Below are 6,268 nucleotides of genomic sequence, written 5' to 3' on the forward strand. Positions count from 1 at the left end.
CTTATCTTAAGAAATACCTAACAAAACCCTATCTCAAAAGACAAAGAAACAATCACTGAAGGGCCTAGAATTTTTATGTAAATATGATACTGCTGATTACTTTGTTTTAATGTTTATTCACTTACATATTTTTTTAATGTATGAATTCTCTATATGTATGCCTGCAGGCCAGAAGAGGGCATAAAATCCCATTACAGATGGTTGTGAGCCACCGTGTGGTTGCTGGGAATTGAACTCAGGACCTCTAGAATAGCAGTCAGAGCTCTTAAACTCGAGCCATCTCTCCAGCCCAATACTGCTGATTATTTGATGAAAGTCCAAGAGTTATGTTTTGGGGCCCTGTAAGGAAAATTCTTAGTTAAAAACTTATGGCCAGGCATGATAGCACACACCTTTGATCCCAGCACTCAGGACGCAAAGGAAGGTGTGTCTCTGTGAGTCTGGGACAGCCAGAGCTATGTAGAGAGACCCTGTTTCAAAAACAGAACAGAACAAAACAAAAACCCAAACAGCCAACCAAAAATCGTTAAATTATAAGACTTTGAAGTTAAACTCTTCCTGAGGTTTGGACTGGGCAAGATGTTGAAGGTAACTATGAAATAACACTCACACAGCAAACCGTAGAAAGTCTCAAGCAAAAAACCCATTACAGCAGCTAGCAAAATTAATGTATGAGGAGGGAAAACACTTATAGATTGTTTTCGCTTATAGAATGTTTAGCCCTTCACATGTGTGTGATGAGTTTAAAGATAGCTGTCCTGTGGCAGGTGTAGCTCTGTGCAGAACTGAAAGTGAAATTCTGAGCTGGGCAGTGGTGGTGCACACCTTTAATCCCAGCACTCAGGAGACAGACACAGGTGGATCTCTGTGAGCTCGAGGCCAGCCTGGTCTACAGCATGAGTTTCAGGACAGGCTATAAAGCTACAGAGAAAGAGAAACCCTGTCTCAACCTCCTCCTGCCCCCCCCCCCCCCACCACACAGCCAAAAAAAGAAAACTGAAATTCTGATCATTGCTCTCCTTGGATGTAGTACATGCTGGCTGCAGCATCTACAACTTGTTTAGAAAAGGCAAGAACAACAATGGACTTAATGAAATCTTGTGAAGTTTCTATTTCATAGAAACCCAGGAAGGATATTGTTAAAGGCAAAAACAAATTGAAAACAAGAAGCTTAATGATATTGGCTGAAAAGGAAGGGAAAGTGAGACATACATGGATGTAACCTACATGTGAAGTAAAAAAGACAAGATCTCCTGAGTAATTTGGGAGCGTGGGGATCACAGGGGTGGGTAGAAAGGGAAGGAAGGGAGGGAAGCGGAGAAAAATATATAGCTCAATTAAAAAAAATTTAAAAAAAGAAAAGAAAAAAAAGGGAAGGGAAGGCTGCCCCGCCTCCTTTCCCTTTCCCTGATGAATTCCTTTCTCCATCCCTTCAGTCTATGTAAATCATTTTTAATGACTAAAGAGGCTCTGGCTTGCTTTCCCACTGAGGAAGATTTTTCTCTCCTTGGGGACCCGGAGCCAGCTATTTGACATGTAATATGGCTTATTCTGGAAAGTGATACACTGCTAGGCAGACCTCCCAATTTCCTTTCCCTGACTCCAAATAACCAAGACTTTCCAGTATTCTGGCTCCTGCTGCTTACTGGAAAAAAGGAACCGCATTTTCTGATTAGAGAAACCTACTTCCTTTCTAGTCTGTATTTGTGGAGAAGCATAGTGGGAGTGGGAGGAGGATCTTCAAAACCACAAAGAAAGCAACTTTCTTTTTTGTTTGTTTTTTGAGACAGTGTTTCTCTGTTATGCACCTCTGGCTGTCTTGGCACTCACTATATAGACCAGGCTGGCCTCAAACTCAAAGATCCACCTGCCTCTGCCTCCCAAGTGCTGGGATTAATGGCATACACATGGAAAAAAAAAACAACTTTCAATAAATGTAAAGTAAGCATTTGCTTAGTTGACATTTCTTAATATAGATATATTGAAAAAAAATCCTTCAAGTAAATGCTTATTTAAGTACAACTTTCAAACCAGGCAAGTATTGCAGCTCATGCCTGTAATGTTAGCTCTCAGGACAATGGACATGGAGCAAGAATGTCAGGAGTTTAATGTCAGCCTGTGTAATGGATTATTAAAAATTGCTGCAGGAGCCGGGCGGTGGTGGCGCACGCCTTTAATCCCAGCACTCGGGAGGCAGAGGCAGGCGGATCTCTGTGAGTTCGAGACCAGCCCGGTCTACAGAGCTAGTTCCAGGACAGACTCCAAAACCACAGAGAAACCCTGTCTCGAAAAACCAAAAAAAAAAAAAAATTGCTGCAGGATCCCCGGTGGTGGCAGGCAGCAGAAACACTGCAGGGTCCCCAAGTTGTGGCAGACAGGGGGCAGTGGGTGCCAAGAGCAGCACCCAGTCCCAGGCAGGGAGCACAAGACTACATGGCAGGTTCCCAAAGGTGGTTGGTCCCCAGCGGCAAGCCATGTGGCAGCGGTGGGCAAGAGACAGACGGATTGGCATGCCATGCAGAGTGAAGTTGGATATTTATCAGGTGGGTTATGGAAGGGAAGAGAGAAGGGGAGAAAAGGAGAGAGAGAGAGAGAGAGAGAGAGAGAGAGAGAGAGAGAGAGAGAGGAGAGACCGAAGCTGCGTCTCCTAGAGGAAGATAAAAAAGAAAGAAAACTCAGGCTAGAAGCTGAAGATCAGTCTGTCTCACCAGATGGGGGAGGGAGTGGGCGTGGTTTGTCTCCTAACAAGACAGAACAATCAGTACAAGGAGTGCAAGGAAGTCAGCCATCTTGGAAATTTACTACCTTTATTAGCATGGCCTCTCTCCCTGTCTGTCTGCCTACCTATCTGGGAGTCTGCCTAAATGCTAGTCTCTCAAAACCTTACTGTGAAATTTGAAGCTCTGAAATTACCAGAAGAAAACAGTTCAAGATATAGGTAGAGGCCAGGCGGTGGTGGCACACACCTTTAATCCCAGCACTCAGAAGGCAGAGGCAGGCAGATTTTGTGAGTTCAAGGCCAGCCTGGTCTACAAGAGTTAGTTCCAGGACAGGCTCCAAAACTACAGAGAAACCCTGTCTTGAAGAGAACCAGAAAAGAAAAAAAGAAAAAAGAAAGAAAGAAAGAAAGAAAAGAAAAAAGAAAAAAAATGATATAGGTGTAATGATTCAGCCACACAACATATGGCTGACACTTCCGGATTTCAGGACAGGACGATGCATGTGCAGACAAGCCCTCAGGCAGAAGTGCCTAATGGCCCCGGGAATCTTAAAGGACCCCACATGACCCATGTGCAGCATGGTTGCATCATCACAGCCACATCATCCCCCTGGGCACAAGGCAGCCTTTAAAAGCTGGAGATGCCATCTTCAGCCCCCCCCCCTGCACACCTCCCCACCCCCATCATAAACTCCTAAGCCAGTTTGTTGCATGTTCTGTGTTTCCTTCTCACTCATGCCAGGTAATTTCAATAGGTACAGAGAAAAACTTTACAAAAAGACCTCCAACAGTTCAGGAAATAATAGCAAGAACTGACAAAAAGCACTGCATTAAAAGTTCATACAGCAAAGAAAACAATAGAGTGAAAAGACATACTACTGAATGGAGGGGAAATCTTCACCAACTACAGATCTGACAGGAGATTACTTTCTAGAACACACACACACACACATATATATATATAATTTTTTTTTTCAAGACAGGGTTTCTCCGTAGCTTTTGGTTCCTGTCCTGGAACTAGGTCTTGTAGACCAGGCTGGTCTACGAACTCACAGAGATCCGCCTGCCTCTGCCTCCCGAGTGCTGGGATTAAAGGAGTGTACCACCACCACCTGGCTCTTTTGATTTTTTGAGACAAGTTCTCACTATGTAGCTCCAGCTGTCCTGGAACTCACTATGTAGATCAAGCTGGCCTCAAACTCACAGAGATCTGTCTGTTTCTGTCTATGTACCACCACACCTGGTTTATAGTTTCTTTTTTTATTAAACAAAATGAGAGTTTTGTGCAGACAAATGCTGCACATGATTAACATGTTAAATGGTTAACAAATAGTACAGCTCTTTGAATTGAAGTTTAAAAAGACCATAAAATCAAATTTTGTGTACTGGGATTAAAGGTGTATGCCACCACACCCAGCTATGTTATGTACTTTTGAGACAGGGTCTCACTGTGTGGTCCTGATTGGTTTGGAATTTGTTATATAGCCAGGCTGGTCTTGAACTTGTAGAGATACTCCCCTCCCCCACCCAATGTGAGCAAATTCTGAGTGCTGGGGCTATAGTTGTGTGTCACCATATCCAAAACATTTCAAATTTTGAAAATAGGAGTAGCAGCAATAATAGATAAAAATACCTCCACTCCTTTTTTTTATTTTTCTCTCTCTTTTTTCTTTTGAGATAGAGTCTCACTGTGTAAAACTGGTGGGCTTCCAACTCATAGATAGCTGTCTTTGCCTCCTGAATGGTGGGATAAAGGCCAGTGACACCACTCCTGGCTATTTCCTTTCTTTCTTTTTAAACAAGATCTTTCTACAGATCATTAGCTTCAGGCTCATGCTCTTCCTGCTTCAGTTTCCTAAGTGCCACAGTACACCTGATACTCAATGACTTTTGACCAGTGTATGGGTTTGGGTTTGACAGGACTACAGTGATCTTTTTTTTTTTTTTTTTTTTTTTTTTTTTGGTTTTTCGAGACAGGGTTTCTCTGTGGTTTTGGAGCCTGTCCTGGAACTAGCTCTTGTAGACCAGGCTGGTCTCGAACTCACAGAGATCCGCCTGCCTCTGCCTCCCAAGTGCTGGGATTAAAGGCGTGCGCCACCACCGCCCGGCTCAGTGATCTTGAATTATAACCATGACTACCCTAGAGTATCCCTGTTGGGTTTGTTTCTCCTGCATAGTACAGCATTCCACTGCAGCATAGACAAAACCTTTAGAGTATCCATAGTCAAGTCATGGAATTTGACTAGGCTCAAGTACCAGAAAAATTCCTGATTCTGACAAACCATGTATATTTTGACTTGGATAGTCACTCTTTTGTAACATACGTACACACGTGATCCAAATTGTGGGCTTTCAATTTGTCTCGCTGCCACCCACTTACGTCACTAAGTCTTCCAATAAGGTATACTCTGAAGTATCTGATTCTGGAAAAATCAAGAAGCAAAGGCATTCCATGGTCTTTGTTAGAACTGCTGGACATTCACCTGGAAATAACAAAAAAAGAATGTAGGCAAAGGCTGTTGTGCTTTGAGCATGTGTGTCTGTATCTTCAAAATTTTGTGTTGAATCCTGACTGCCAAGGTGATGGTGGTAAAGAGGAGAGCCTGGGGGAGGCTGTGATACCAGGAAGGTCTGCCCTCGTGGATGAGGTCAGTGCCTCAGAGCTGTAAATTACCCAGTAAAGTATCCTGTCACAGCAGTTGGGATAGAAGGACATGGAGCCCACATCCTTTATGAACACTACCTCTAATGAATCAACTCAATAAAACAGTGGGGTCTGTGAGAAAGAGTGGCAAGCCGTTTCTCATGGAGTGAAGAAAGGACCACCCCATTACTAAGGTGTTAGGAAGGGTGTTAGGGTTCTATCACTGTGAGTTTAGGTCCCTGAGAGAAAGAGGCTGAGTGGTGGACTACTGTCAGCGTCCCAGGTTTTGTATTTCTTAGGGTTTTCCTTTTTTTTTTTCTTTTTTCCTTTTCGAGACAGGATTTTTATTTAGCTATCCTGGAACTCTCTGTAGACCAGGCTGGCCTCGAACTCAGAGATCTGCCTGCTTCGACCTCCCAAGTGCTGGGCCCTGAGGATGGTCCAGACTTGAATAAAATCTGCTGGGTAATTAGAGTAGGAAGATCTGGCAAACCTCCTAAGGGATGTGGTGGGATCTGTCTGTTATTAAGTATGCTGTACAAAGCCACTGAGAAGCCTCAAGAGAAAGGTCCTGGTACTCACACCTTGAGGTTTGGAGCAAGGTCATATTTACTATGGCTGATAAGGCATTCTAAAGGAAGTTTCTCATGTGCACAGGAACTTGGAACATCCAGTGCCTACAGCTTAGTATTATCAGGCCTACCAAGCTCGAGATACTCACACATTCAGGCCCAGCTGGGGTCAAGAGGCCTCAGCAACAGATGTTAGCAGGTAATCTAGTTCCTATACCACCTGCTTCTATGCCCTGCCACTTCTCCCTCAGCTCATACACGTGGACCAGGCAGGGCTCCTCAATGTCTCAATTGCAATCTACTTCATGTGTTAGATGTCAGGATTAGGAAAAG

The sequence above is a fragment of the Chionomys nivalis genome, chromosome X (genome assembly GCF_950005125.1).
Source record: "Chionomys nivalis chromosome X, mChiNiv1.1, whole genome shotgun sequence".
In the NCBI taxonomy this organism is placed as follows: Eukaryota; Metazoa; Chordata; class Mammalia; order Rodentia; family Cricetidae; genus Chionomys; species Chionomys nivalis.